General features: G+C 36.7%; 1 long non-coding RNA gene across 1 annotated transcript; it reads right to left on the bottom strand.

Annotated features, from left to right (window-relative positions):
* Positions 1-2,084: 2,084 nt before the first annotated feature.
* LOC125033349 lies at positions 2,085-13,084 on the bottom strand. The gene is made up of 17 exons (XR_007115593.1): positions 12,453-13,084; positions 11,790-11,858; positions 11,538-11,604; positions 11,205-11,256; positions 10,697-10,918; positions 10,180-10,246; positions 9,568-9,619; positions 9,236-9,282; positions 8,374-8,440; positions 7,887-7,936; positions 6,651-6,717; positions 5,826-5,877; positions 5,496-5,542; positions 4,566-4,626; positions 4,155-4,392; positions 3,925-3,974; positions 2,085-2,713 (listed from the first exon to the last, which is right to left on the bottom strand). It is a non-coding gene; the product is annotated as an uncharacterized LOC125033349 (long non-coding RNA).
* Between the last annotated feature and the right edge of the window lie 375 nt (positions 13,085-13,459).

Below are 13,459 nucleotides of genomic sequence, written 5' to 3'. Positions count from 1 at the left end.
GTTACAAAATAGTAATAAAGGAGGAGGGGGTAGTATATAATGAAATAGAGGAGGAGGCTGTGTAAATGACCTGGGTGGATGATTTGGACTGGACTGAGGTGATAGTATGCGTTGAGGAAGGGTTAATAGTAGTGTTTAGAGTTGTGGCAAAGGAAAGCCTGGGGTTAGGGAACCGGGAGAATTAAAATCGGTAGGACTAGTTGGTAAAAGGGCAAGCCTCACTGCCCCTGACAGGGGTACAGTCTTAATTATTGGCCATAAGACTGGGGTATGTTGGAGAGACAGATGATCCAACCTCAAGGGTTCCCTTGAGGGGTTGTGGAAGAAGAGACCTGCAAAATTAGGGGAATCGAGGGTAGGGGTGATCTTGGTACTATATCCCCGTCTCCTGAGCCTCCTCCCTCAACAACGGTCATGGGATGGGTCGGGGAGGGCTACGAAATTTTTATCCCAAATTACCGATACTCAACCCTGGGCTGTAAGCCACTGCCAGCCACCTATTGTCCCATTTCTGTTACATTGCACCTACTTACACTGGGATTCTCGTGTGTAAGGAAAGCTTGAGAAAGTTTACAATAACGATACACTCGCTAAAAGGTATGTTAACTCTTCCTAACAACAATATGATACGACGAAAACGTTGGAAAAGTACCTATATTAGTATCCTTGCCCCCCCCCCCCCCTCAAGGGACAGATTTTTAAATTTGTTTTTACTAATTATACCTATATCCATCAGGTTATACCTTGAACTCTGCCCTAATAATAACTTTTTTGTTTACTTCGCTTGGTTACATAAAAAAATAGTTTTGAAATATATAATACTATAGATATTTCGCATTAACACCACTAACTTGGCGAATTGTGGCAAGTTTACGTGGTACAAATGCCACTAACGCCGCCATCCGACATCCGTTTGCAGAACGCAATCGATCCCATACCGTAATTGCTTGGGCAACGACATGACGATTGCGGGTATGATCTTGGGACAAGGCTCTGCCCATGACTGCCCCAAAATTCTCAACTGGATTGAGATCTGGCGATTTGGGGGGATGTGGCACATCGTAATTGCGGGGTGTTGCCGAAACCACGTCTTCACGACACTGCTCGTGTGGATGGGACGGTTATCCTGGACGAGTTAAAATAGCTCCGGTTCGGGGCCCTTTTCGACGAAAGAAACCTCTCGTTCAGGATTTCCACGTGCGTACTGCACCATAATGCAAAGTCCCGCCGCATGTTGCCAACAGAACACTAGTTACGGATTGAAAAAAAACTCGGGGTAAGTGGAAGTGGCAGCTAACTACTAACAAATACCCTTCACAAATCCAGTCACAAGTAAGGTGTGTTGCCACTGAGTATCAAATGGTTTTCATTAACTCAATCTTTATGTACTTCAGTGCAATCTTCCTATAGGTCTTTTTCATATATGAAATTGTTTTATAGTTTTGAATTACATTGCTTGATATCCCTCCGTCAGGCAACTAGGCCGCCCACATCTGGCCTTTTCTCTGATGGATTCACTTGCTTGGTGTCGCTGGATCCACAGACACTGCTTTAAAATATTGATATTTTGGCTCTTAATAATTCCTCAGTAAAGCGTAATTATGATGTCTCCATTACTGATGTAGGTATAATACAGGGCTCTTGCCATATCAGCTCCGAAACCCTATTCAAACTCATTGTGAAGCTTCATCTGTTCCGAGCTTTGAAAATCTCTCGTTTCGGTTTCATTTACTTCCGAGTAAAGATTTCTTAGCGAGTATACAAGTGTATAATAAAACTTGGCAACTTAAGGTGATCTTAAAATTTTGTTCATCACTTCTCAGATCCCATACTTGTGAAGGCAAAGGGTCTTAGATCTAAAAGCATTTTTTGTTTTCAGTTTAATAAATTCATCAAAAGTATTATATACTTTAAAAATCTGAGGCAGCACATTCCCTTTTAATTGTGAAGTATTTGACATTCAAATTACTTAACAATACAAGAAAAAGAAAAAAAGAAAAGGAGAAAAAAAAAAAGCCTTGTAACACCATGTATTGGTAATATTTGTTGGACCCCTTCATGGATGGAGAAAGCCAAAGACAATATAGTTTTGCATATTTTTATTAATCAATCATCATCATATAAGGCATTCTATCAGTTTCACAATAGAACATTCAAAATGCAGCATTCTGGGGAAATGTACTGCTTTTGGCTAGTTTATTAATTAACTACTGAGCCTTACATAGAATACCAAATAAGGATATTCAAATATTCATAAATCACTTCAACTTACTTATACTTCCACTCGTCCTATCGACTTCTACATATAAAACAATTTAGGTGGAGGCTGATGCTACTCCTATATATATATAAACAATGCTAAGTTCCTCCCCAAAATTATCATTTAGTTAACAATATGGGGGACACTAGTCAATACTGTTTATAGATAGCAACACTTAGCCAGCAGCCCTGCTTGGTATTTGTCTGGCATGATGGCTTGAGCAGGCAGGGTGGCTGCAAAGCTAATGTGGCTGCATGCCACACATACACCCACATGGCTGTCATTGGTTAATAATTGTATCATGAAAGAGCAATAATGTGTTACTGTAATAATAAACATCAATAATTTCGGAAAATTAATACAAAATCACTGAAGTTGCTAAAACTTTCCCCCAATAAAGCAGATTATAACATTCCATACTTACATTCCACTTACTTTTGGCCACACACCAATCTTTAAGGGGAAAGAAAGACTTCATTAGAAAAAAAATGCACAAAAAGAAATCTATATGTAAAGTGATATTTCAGATACTCTCTATAATCAAAGGACAACAGCCACTGGAAGCGCGCACACACTGTGCAGAACACACAGTAAGTTAGCAACAACCAGGAGATGTTACCCATCAGATGACACGCATGAGTAAAGAACATCATTTAATTTGGTTATGACTACAGCCACATTCTAGGCGGCATATTTAACCTCACACCAGTACAGTCACCATATGCTAAATTTATTTTCCAAAGCCAAACTACATAACTCACTATCTTAGTTTATAATCAGACCAGTTTCTCATTCATGTATGGATTCATTTTCCATACATTTTCCCAAGTCAAGAAGTAATATAAAAGCTTGAATAAGATTGTGTGTGTGGGGGTGGGTGGGGGACGACGACCACCACCCTCCTGATCATACCTGTCACCAAGCAACTGAACTATCTTCTCAAAGCAATGGACTCCCTCATTCTCTATTGATTTGAACTTGCTATCAATACGCATTATATATTATATGCTTTGCATTATTAAATCTAAAAATTTCTCCAGAATAAAATACAGCTGTCAACTACAGACACTATAAATTCTTGTCAATTACTTGTTTTTCTGGAAAAGTATTACAAACATTTTTGAATAGTCTCCCAAAATGTTTATTTATTACAACCATCAACTGACCAGCATTTTAGATTCATTAACCCATTATTTTACTTGTTTGGCCAAAATCTGCACTTGTAAAATTTGGAATTGAAACAAAGGTCATTTAACAAACCTTAAATTCATCATATATATTTAATTTTCATTGAAAAAAAAATCAGCTAGCCCAGAAAAGCCTTTCCATGTACTTTAAAAGGTTTGCAACAGGAGCAGCAAAAGAATCACCTGTGCAAACATTATGGCCAAGTTGTTAAGTACCTACTCTGTCCAGATTGCATAGGAGAGCAGTAATGTGTGTATGGCATGGACATTGCATAGGAGAGCAGTAATGTGTGTATGGCATCAATATTGCACATTTTCAATTGTTGATCAATATATAATATATAATATAACAATATATATATATATATATATATATATATATATATATATAAATAATATATATATATATATATATATATATATATATATATATATATATATATATATTTCATGTAAATCAAGATATTTGGCACATACCTTAAAATACTAAGGACTGCAATAAACAACAAAGAGAAGACATCCATTTTCTGTAAAGTCAATACAAACTATATATATTATCAGAATTATTTTTTTTTATTACCTTTGGATATATCTCATGCATCAGCAGGTAATTAGCTTCATGTATCGATCAGCCGGCATTTCCTATCAATTAAGGGTTCATCACTTCACTATATGTATATACAAGTCTTATCAGATATAAATCCTACCTTTTTATACATGGTCTGCCTCTCCAGAACTGATCTTAATTTTTCAATATTTTTCCATTCTGGTATCGGAGGGCACAGAAGAGAAGCACCCACCAAGAATTGCCGGTCAAATTATGTACGTGTGCAAATCACAAAATTAGGTTTCCAAACCTAATTTTACTTGAATGTATTTCAAATATAGATTTTGTTTTGCCTGAACTGACATGTGACTATAAGTTCACTGAAGAGACACCACCTTCTGAAAAACATAATTAACCAAATTAATTTCCAGACTCGCTTTCTCACAATAAGAAATATAATCACAAGTATCAGTAGGCATTTAGCTTCAAGTGTCGATCAGCCGGCATTTCCTATCAATTTGGGATCATCACTTTCAATGTACAAACTTGTAGAATTAGATATAAATCTTACCATTTCACATAAAGTTGCTCTCCAAGTTCTTCATTCTTCTAATGCTTATTCATCTAGGGATCTGAAAAGAGAAATACAACATTTTTCTTTTTTCTTCGTTATGGAGAGAGATGATCTTTCATATAAACAATCAGTGGCATTCTAGCTTCACATATCGGTCAGCCGGCATTTCCTATCAAATTTGGTTCATCACAATATTAGGGAGTAAATGTAGTACAGTACACATTCTTCTTAAAATAAATTGTAAAGGTGATGGCCAGTTCTTCCTTTTATAGCAAAAATATATTCTTGGTAAAGCTCATTAAAACATGAATTTAATCCAATTTGTAGTTATGACATTACCCTTGAAGTGTAGCCAACCAATGAACCAAATTAAGAGTCCCATAAAAATGCAGATAGCCTTGATAAGAGCAAGTGACAGGCTAACACAGTTATTTAGGCTGATGCTGGATTGACTAATTTCCTCGAATGTGCTTAGTAATTGAGATACACCGATCCACAACTGGAGATTGATGGCGTATAAGCTTAAGTTCAGAATGGAATCCTGACTACTGATACCTATGGTTTTACTACTCTTGAAGAAAGAAGTAGGAAATGTATAAAAAATCAAGTTTGAAAAAATGTAAGGATAAGAAAAAAATTGCTGAAAGGGGAAAAAAAAAAAAAAAAAAAAGGGGGGGGGGGGGGTTGAAATGTGCCTATTGCACATGGAGTATTTGCGTGATGTTATAAAGGATTCTAAAACTCAAATTCTGTTGAATAGCTACATTTCTGGGATAGATCCTGTCAAAACTACCATTACCATTTCAATTGTTGGTTAAATTCATCAAGTGATACCAAAGATCAGAAAGGGTTTCTCAACTCTGGCCATTACCTTCAGAGGACTTTTGAAAGAACGTTTGTCATTCAATCTAGTTCATTTTTACTAACCTTTCATTGGTCATGTTCTCCCAACTTTTGCATAGATTTTCTTCAGCCTGTAAAGAAATTTAATACATTAAAAGAAGTTTCCCACAAAGGTATGAGAGAGAGAATGAGAATTATCAGATGCACATTACAATCAATAGGTACAACAGCCATTGGAAGTATCCGCTCTCACTGCACAGAACGCACAGGAGAGAATCGACAACCAAGACTTGTTGCCTGTCAGATGACGCGCATGTGCAAATGGCATCATAGAAATTTGGTTTCAATGGTATACATGAACTGGAAATTTTGGCACTTGTATGCATTTCATAAATGAACAGCTTTTGTTTTTACCTTAACTGATGTGATGTTCATAAGGTTCACTGAAGAAAAAATGCACCACCACCTGAAAAAAAAAAAAACAATTTTATTTCCTGACTCACTCAACTCAATAAATGATGTAATCAAAAGTATTCAGTAGGCAATTAGCTTCATATGTCGATCAGCCGGCATTTCCTATCATATTGGGATCATCACATTAAGGTATGTGTATGTGTGCATGTGTATGTGTATGTGTATATGTGTGTGTGTGTATGTGTATATGTGTGTGTGTGTATATGTGTATGTGTGTGTGTGTGTGTGTGTGTATGTGTGTGTATGTGTGTGTGTATATGTGTGTGTGTGTATATATGTGTGTGTGTGTATATGTGTGTGTGTGTGTATATGTGTGTGTGTGTATATGTGTGTGTGTGTGTATATGTGTGTGTGTGTGTATATGTGTGTGTGTGTGTATATGTGTGTGTGTGTGTATATGTGTGTGTGTGTGTATATGTGTGTGTGTGTGTATATGTGTATGTGTGTGTATATGTGTATGTGTGTGTATATGTGTATGTGTGTGTATATGTGTATGTGTGTGTATATGTGTATGTGTGTGTATATGTGTATGTGTGTGTATATGTGTATGTGTGTGTATATGTGTATGTGTGTATATGTGTATGTGTGTGTATATGTGTATGTGTGTGTATATGTGTATGTGTGTGTGTATATGTGTATGTGTGTGTGTATATGTGTATGTGTGTGTATGTGTGTGTGTGTGTGTGTGTGTGTGTGTGTGTGTGTGTGTGTGTGTGTGTGTGTGTGTGTGTGTGTAGTCTTGTACAATCAATATATAAACCTTACCATTTAATACAAGGTTAGATCTCTGCTTTAGGATCTTCATATGTAAATTGCTTAGTCATTTAGGGATCTGAAAAGAGAAAACACACTTTAATTTTTCCCCTTTGTTTGATGGATATGATTTTTTAATATAAATTATCAGTGACGTTTTAGCTTCAAATATCGGTCAGCCGGCATTTCCTATCAAATTTGGTTCATCATAATATTACTATCTTTACAAGGTGATGGCCAGTTCTACCTTTATAGCATAAATTTATCAATTCTCAACAAAATTTAATCTGATGTGTAGTTTTGACAAATTACCCTAAAGTTCAGCCAGCCAGGGAACCAAATTAGTCCCACAAAACACAGGTAGATTTGTTTGTTGCAGGATTGGCTAATTTTCTCAGACCTACTTAATCATTCAGACATTCTGATTCCCATCTCAAGATAGAAATGGAGTACAAGGGGCTGAGGCATAGCAGAGCAAGTTCTGAATGGCATCCTATCTTTAGTCAATATTCATTAAGAGCAAACACATGAATATATTGTGGAAAAAAGGGAGTCAAGACAAGCCTATACACAGTGTATTAACCCAAAGCCTCTGGGGATAGCACATATGTACATGACGTACCCATGGAGTTTTTTTATTATTATTATTTTTTTCTTCACACAAAAGGCTCTACACATACCTAGTCACCAGTGAGTAAATTTAGAGTACTACCTGTCTTACATGTTTAACCTTTTCTTTGATTTCCAAAAATATTTTCTGGTATCTAATATTGCTGTTAGAAATGTCAATAACAATAATAAAAATAACAGCATCGATATTGATACCATTAGTAACAAAATCCTGCAAACTCAAGGAAAGAAAATCAGGGGAGGTCACAAGGTTATCTAACGGACTCCTTTGTGGCTTAACACTTGTAGAGCCTTCTTTACACGGATATTTCATAATACAATACCACAGTGAATGCATCATTTTCCTGGAGACTGGGTTAATGTCTAACTCTAAAGGATTTTCTTTGTCTTCTCAAAACAATTTTGTTGTGTAGCTGAAAAATTTTGGGATGGATACTGTCAAAACTATAATTTTCATTTCAATTGTTGATCAATTCATAATGTGATAAAGGTTATTTGTTAGCAAAATATAGAAGGGTTTCTAAGCTCTGGCCATTACCTTTATATTACTTTCATCAAAACAATGCAAAAATGTTGGTCATTCAATCTAGATCGTTTTATCAAAAAGGGCTTACTAACCTTTCACTGGCTGTCTTCCAATTCTTACGTTGAATTCATTTACATTCAGCCTGTAAAAATTTTTAGCCGATATTAAAAGAGGTTTTCCAACAAAAGGTAAGAGTGAGAGATGAGAATTTTCAGATGCACTTTACAATCAGTAGGTACAACAGCCATTGGAAGTGTCCGCTCTCACTGCACAGAACGCACAGGAGAGAATCAACAACCAAGACTTGTTGCCTGTCAGATGACGCGCATGTGCAAATGGCATCATGGTAGTTAGGTTTCAAAAGTAAACAAGACCTGGAAACTCTCGACTTTATCACGCACTTGTCCATTTCATAATTTCAGACATCAATATTTTTATTTTCAAACTCACTCTCACCAAGATATTTAATCAAAAGTATCTGGGCATTTAGCTTCATGTTTTGATCAGCTGGTATTTCCTATCACTTTGGAATTGTCACATTCAATATATAAATTAGTACAATTAGATAAAAAATCTTACCATTTTACAATAATATGGGTTTCTCCGACTGGTTCTTCATTCGTCTAATACTTATTTATTTGGGGACCTGAAAAGAGAAATAAAATATTTTTCTCTTTTCTTTGTTATGGAGAGAGACGCTTTTTCATATAAACAGTCAGTGGCATTCTAGCTTCACATATCGGTCAGCCGGCATTTCCTATCAAATTTGGTTCATCACAATATTAAAATGTAGCAGGATATCATCTATACACAATTCTCAAAAAAAGTGAGGGCCAGGTCTACTGTCATATAGCAAATACATTCTTGGTAATCCTCATAAAAAAAATAAAATTTAACTTGTAGTTGTTTTGACAAAATACCCTTGAAGTGTAGCCAGTCAATGAACTACATTAAGTCCCACAAAAATGCAGATGTACTTGGTAAGAGCAAGTGACAGCCTACTGCTGCTATTTAGTCTGATGCAGGATTGACCAATTTCCTCAGATGTGCTAAGAAATTCCTATAACATTGATTCACAACTGAGACTGATGGAGTATAAGATGATGTGAAACAGAGCAAGTTCAGAATGGAATCCTAGCAATTAAGTAATATTTTGATTAGTACTTAAGCCTATTTTGAAAAATCTATAGCTAAGAAATAGACAACTGAAAAATTTAGGAGTATGAATGGAAAAAAAAAGTGGGTTTGAAATGGGCCTATGCACATGGAGTATTTGTGTGATGTTATTAAAGATTCTAAAACTCAAATTCTGTTGAATAGCTGTGACACTAAAGATAAAAAAAAAAAAAGTTTCAACTCTGGCCATTACCTTCAGAGGACTTCCTTCAAAACATTTTTGTAAGAATGTTGGTCATTCAATCTTGTTCTAGATTTTACTAACCTTTCATTGGTCATGTTCTCCCAACTTTTGCATAGATTTTCTTCAGCCTGTAAAGAAATTTAATACATTAAAAGAAGTTTCCCACAAAGTTATGAGAGAGAGAGAATGAGAATTTTCAGATGCACATTACAATCATTAGGTACAACAGCCATTGGAAGTGTCCGCTCTCACTGCACAGAACGCACAGGAGAGAATCGACAACCAAGACTTGTTGCCTGTCAGATGACGCGCATGTGCAAATGGCATCATAGAAATTTGGTTTCAATGGTATACATGAACTGGAAATTTTGGCACTTGTATGCATTTCATAAATGAACAGCTTTTGTTTTTACCTTAACTGATGTGATGTTCATAAGGTTCACTGAAGAAAAAATGCACCACCACCTGAAAAAAATAAAGAAAATGATTTCCTGACTCACTCAACTCAATAAAAAATGTAATCAAAAGTTTTCAGTAGGCAATTAGCTTCATATGTCGATCAGCCGGCATTTCCTATCATATTTGGATCATCACATTAATATAGGTGTGTTGGTGTGTGTATGCGTGTATGCGTGTGTGCGTGTATGCGTGTGTGCGTGTATGCGTGTGCGTGTGTGTGTATGCGTGTGTGTATGCGTGTGGGTGGGCGCGTATGTGCGTATGTGCGTGTATGCGTGGGGGTGGGCGCGTATGTGCGTATGTGCGTGTATGCGTGTGGGTGGGCGCGTATGTGCGTATGTGCGTGTATGCGTGTGGGTGGGCGCGTATGTGCGTATGTGCGTGTATGCGTGTGGGTGGGCGCGTATGTGCGTATGTGCGTATGTGCGTGTATGCGTGTGGGTGGGCGCGTATGTGCGTGTATGCGTGTGTGTGGGCGCGTGTATGTGTGTGCATGTATGCATGTGCATACATGTATATTTTTATATATATATATATGCCTTGTACAATCAATATATAAACCTTACCATTTTATACAAGGTTGGATCTAGGCCACAGGATCTTCATACTTTTAATGCTTAGTCATTTTGGGATCTGAAAATATAAAATATATATCTTATTTTTTTCCCTTTGTTTGAGGGATATGATTTTTTAAATATAAACAATCAGTGGCATTCTAGCTTCACATATCGGTCAGCCGGCATTTCCTATCAAATTTGGTTCATCACAAAAGTAATATGTAAATGTACTATAGTAGCATCTATATACTATTTTTCTCAAAGCAATTCTAAAAGGTGTTGCCTAATTCTATCTATACTTAGCTTAAACCTATTACTGATAATGCTCATTAACAAACAAATTTAATCTGATGTGCAGTTCTCACAGTAGTTACCCTTGAAATGCAGCCAGCTTCTGAACCAAATGTCAGTACCAGCATAATGCAAATAACTTTGAAGAAAAGAAAAAAAAAAAAGATTCTCAGCTCTAGCCAACACCTTTACATTACATTTATACTAAAAAATAGGTGTCCTGTAAGCTACTAACCTTAACCCCTTGGCGATGGTTGTAGAAAAAAAAAACTACACTCTGGCGCCAACTTTGGGCGCGGGAGTTCGGTACATCAAGCTGAATGACCGCCTCAGAGCGCTTTGGTGAGCCGCCACGGAATACAGCCACATGCCACATTTCGAGCGGTTTGTTATGACGTCCAGAAACGTGACCCGTCGGGAAGGGGTTAAAGTGGCCATCTCTTCTAATCCATTCAGCCTGTAAAGAAATTTAATGCACATTAAAAGAAGTCTCTCAATATAGGAAAGCCCAAGAGAATGAGAAGTATCAGATGCACATTACAATCAATAGGTACAACAGCCATTGGAAGTATCCGCTCTCACTGCACAGAACGCACAGGAGAGAATCGACAACCAAGACTTGTTGCCTGTCAGATGACGCGCATGTGCAAATGGCATCATAGAAATTTGGTTTCAACGGTATACATGAACTGGAAAATTTGGCACTTGTATGCATTTCATAAATGAACAGCTTTTGTTTTTACCTTAACTGATGTGATGTTCATAAGGTTCACTGAAGAAAAAATGCACAACCACCTGAAAAACAACAACAATTTAATTTCCCGACTCACTCAACTCAATAAATGATGTAATCAAAAGTCTTCAGTAGGCAATTAGCTTCATATGTCGATCAGCCGGCATTTCCTATCATATTGGGATCATCACATTAATATATATATGCATGCATGTATGTATTTATGTATGTATGTATATGTATGTGTATGTGTATGTGTATGTGTATGCGTATGTGTATGTGTATGTGTATGTATATGTATATGTGTGTGTGTAGTCTTGTACAATCAATATATAAACCTTACCATTTAATACATGGTTAGATCTCTGCTTTAGGATCTTCATATGTAAATTGCTTAGTCATTTAGGGATCTGAAAAGAGAAAACACACTTTAATTTTTCCCCTTTGTTTGAGGGATATGATTTTTAAATGTAAACAATCAGTGGCATTCTAGCTTCACATATCGGTCAGCCGGCATTTCCTATCAAATTTGGTTCATCACAAAAGTAATATGTAAATGTACTATAGTCTTGAACAATCAATATATAAACCTTACCATTTAATACAAAGTTAGATCTCTGTTGTAGGATCTTCATACTTGAATTGCTTAGTCAAATTTAGGGATCTGAAAAAAGAGAAAGAGAAAACACACTTTAATTTTTCCCCTTTGTTTGAGGGATATGATTTTTAAATGTAAACAATCAGTGGCATTCTAGCTTCACATATCGGTCAGCCGGCATTTCCTATCAAATTTGGTTCATCACAAATGTAATACGTAAATGTACTATAGTAGCATCTATATACTATTTTTCTCTAAGCAATTCTATAAGGTGTTGCCTAATTCTATCTGTACTTAGCTTAAACCTATTACTGATAATGCTCATTAACCCATTGGCGACGGGTGTAGAAAACTAAAAAAAAAAAAAAAAAAAAAAAAAGCTCTGGCACACCACGGCAACGTGCCGCGGCTGCGGACAGCCGCACACCACATTTCGAGTGTATTGTTATGACACCTATAGGCGTGACCCGTCGGGAATGGGTTAACAAACGAATTTAACCCGATGTGTAGTTTTCACAGAAGTTACCCTTGAAATGCAGCCAGCTTCTGAACCAAATGTCAGTACCATCATAATGCAAAGAAAAATAAAGATTCTCAGTTCTAGCCAACACCTTTACATTACATTTATACTAAAAAATAGGTGTCCTGTAAGCTACTAACCTTAACCTCTTGGTGACGGTGTAGAAAACTAAAAAAAAAAATTACGCTCTGGTGATCAATGGCAATGCGCCGACTATGAGCATGGGAGTTCAGTGCATTAAGCCGAATCACCGCCTCAGTTATGTTATGACGTCCAGAGACGTGACCCGTCAGGAAGTGGCCATCTCTTCTAATCCATTCAGCCTGTAAAGAAATTTAATGCACATTAAAACAAGTCTTTCAATATAGGAAAGCCTAAGAGAATGAGAATTATCAGATGCACATTACAATCAATAGGTACAACAGCCATTGGAAGTATCCGCTCTCACTGCACAGAACGCACAGGAGAGAATCAACAACCAAGACTTGTTGCCTGTCAGATGACGCGCATGTGCAAATGGCATCATAAAGGTTTGGTTTCAAAAAGCATGAGTTGGCCAGTTAGTTATTTCCCCCTCCTTTGATAGAATCTTTCACATTTCCTTAAAACTTGAGGCATTCTTGCTTCACAATCAGGCAGCCACCAACTTAGGTCTATAGCTTTACAGTGTACCAACACAACTATACCTATCTGGACTCTCTATTTTAACTAGAAAGCAATGTTAACCCACTCAACTGTTGATGTCTGATCATATCCTAGCCATAACCATCACACGTGCACTCGCACCTGCTCAAAGTTCTCTCTACAAGAGACTCCTAAATATACAGTAGTGTCGAGTGTCATATGCTGAACTTTCTAAAAAAGAAACTAATATATATATATATATTATATATATATATATGCACAATGACCTTTTCCAACAAATGTGGGCCCCTAAAGTCCTGTTTGTCAAGATAATCCCTGGCCTGTCAAAAACGTATGGGAATTTTCCAATGACTTAGTATGAATGAAATGAATGTAGCATTCATATGTATATCATCATTGCTTGGCAAGTTTCCATCAGCCAGCCCTCCACTACTGGAACCAATGAATGAAAGAGTACGAGGTAGAAATTATGGAGCTGTATGGTACACTTCTTCCACGTCTT

The sequence above is a fragment of the Penaeus chinensis genome, chromosome 16 (assembly GCF_019202785.1).
Source record: "Penaeus chinensis breed Huanghai No. 1 chromosome 16, ASM1920278v2, whole genome shotgun sequence".
Taxonomy (NCBI): domain Eukaryota; kingdom Metazoa; phylum Arthropoda; class Malacostraca; order Decapoda; family Penaeidae; genus Penaeus; species Penaeus chinensis.
This window is presented reverse-complemented; position numbering and strand designations above follow the sequence as displayed.